The 2,082-nt window shown below is 42.8% G+C and overlaps 1 long non-coding RNA gene across 1 annotated transcript; it reads right to left on the bottom strand.

Moving 5' to 3' along the window:
* Window positions 1-1,227: 1,227 nt before the first annotated feature.
* On the bottom strand, window positions 1,228-1,657 carry LOC120980657. The gene is made up of 3 exons (XR_005774558.1): window positions 1,604-1,657; window positions 1,463-1,528; window positions 1,228-1,369 (listed from the first exon to the last, which is right to left on the bottom strand). It is a non-coding gene; the product is annotated as an uncharacterized LOC120980657 (long non-coding RNA).
* Between the last annotated feature and the right edge of the window lie 425 nt (window positions 1,658-2,082).

Genomic DNA, 2,082 nt, shown 5'->3' with positions numbered 1-2,082 from the left:
TTCTGTCAGTGTTTTGATCTGTTCACCATCACATTGCGTGCAGCAGCAACCACAGCCTCCAGACACTGTTCAGAGAGGTGTACTGTTTTCCCTCCTTGTAAATCTCACATTTGATGATGGACCACAGTTCTCAATTGGGGTTCAGATCAGGTGAACAAGGAGGCCATGTCATTAGATTTTCTTCTTTTATACCCTTTCTTGCCAGCCACAGCTGTGGATTACTTGGACGCGTGTGATGAGCATTGTCCTGCATGAAAATCATGTTTTTTTCTTGAAGGATGCAGACTTCTTCCTGTACCACTGCTTGAAGAAGGTGTCTTCCAGAACTGGCAGTAGGACTGGGAGTTGAGCTTGACTCCATCCTCAACCTCAAAAGGCCCCACAAGCTCATCTTTGATGATACCAGCCCAAACCAGTACTCCACCTCCACCTTGCTGTCGTCTGAGTCGGACTGGATCTCTCTGCCCTTTACCAATCCAGCCACGGGCCCATCCATCTGGCCCATCAAGACTCACTCTCATTTCATCAGTCCATAAAACCTTAGAAAAATCAGTCTTGAGATATTTCTTGGCCCAGTCTTGACGTTTCAGCTTGTGTGTCTTGTTCAGTGGTGGTCGTCTTTCAGCCTTTCTTACCTTGGCCATGTCTCTGAGTATTGCACACCTTGTGCTTTTGGGCACTCCAGTGATGTTGCAGCTCTGAAATATGGCCAAACTGGTGGCAAGTGGCATCTTGGCAGCTGCACGCTTGACTTTTCTCAGTTCATGGGCAGTTATTTTGCGCCTTGGTTTTTCCACACGCTTCTTGCGACCCTGTTGACTATTTTGAATGAAACGCTTGATTGTTCGATGATCACGCTTCAGAAGCTTTGCAATTTTAAGAGTGCTGCATCCCTCTGCAAGATATCTCACTATTTTTGACTTTTCTGAGCCTGTCAAGTCCTTCTTTTGACCCATTTTGCCAAAGGAAAGGAAGTTGCCTAATAATTATGCACACCTAATATAGGGTGTTGATGTCATTAGACCACACCCCTTCTCATTACAGAGATGCACATCACCTAATATGCTTAATTGGTAGTAGGCTTTCGAGCCTATACAGCTTGGAGTAAGACAACATGCATAAAGAGGATGATGTGATCAAAATACAAATTTGCCTAATAATTCTGCACTCCCTGTATTAAGAACATCAAGCGTTTGTAATTAAAACAGAGCGCCGTATAATATTAACTTACGGGCATCAGGACAGCGGATAATCGGCATTGCGGTATTTTCAGACAGCCAACTGTCGCAAGCGTTGGTGACCGACTCTGGTGGTTCGGGGAATGAAACAGTTCTGTTGACACGTGCGCTACTACCCGGCAGCTGAAAAACTTTAAATTACAAGGTTTGATTAAACACCATTGTTTATACCCGCTTAAAAGTTATAGACATTGTTTTTTGAGCTGCTGTAGAGGGAGCCTTACCCGTTGTGTTAGATTTCTTTGATACCGCTTTGGAGACCCCGGTCATGGCCATTTTTCTTTTCAACGCTGCATTTAAAAAAGTATTAGACTTATAGACATTGTTTAAAATATATTACAGCAGCAATGCATTTTGGTCCTTACGCTCTTTGCCCCGCTTGCAACGCTTTTGTAGGGCATCATCGGAGAGTGTCGCGATGTCATCAATTTTATACACTTTTCTTTCCAGCGCTGCGTTTTAAAAAAGTGTATTAGAAATATAGATAATGTTTAAAACAGTCAACATCAAAGAAGTCGATAGAGCCTTACGTGTTCTGCTACCTGGTCGTCTGTTTTATTTCATTTCGGATAGGGGGTTTGAGATCGATAACTCGTGAAGGATTGTTCTCCTTTAGCTCGTCAGAATTGCTGTTGCTAGTAACTCCAATGCTTGAATGTTCTGTATTTCCAGTATCGACGGGTCTGTTCACAATTCTAAAATGTCTAGGATTTGCTCATCTGTAAATAAACGTGCATAAAATATAACTAGATCTAAAACTATATACGTAATAATTGCCTAAGATGGTTATACTTACCGACCAGGCAAGGTACGTCGATTGTAATCGGGTTCGCTTGAAATGGAC

The sequence above is a fragment of the Bufo bufo genome, chromosome 10, assembly GCF_905171765.1.
Source record: "Bufo bufo chromosome 10, aBufBuf1.1, whole genome shotgun sequence".
NCBI lineage: Eukaryota > Metazoa > Chordata > Amphibia > Anura > Bufonidae > Bufo > Bufo bufo.
This window is presented reverse-complemented; position numbering and strand designations above follow the sequence as displayed.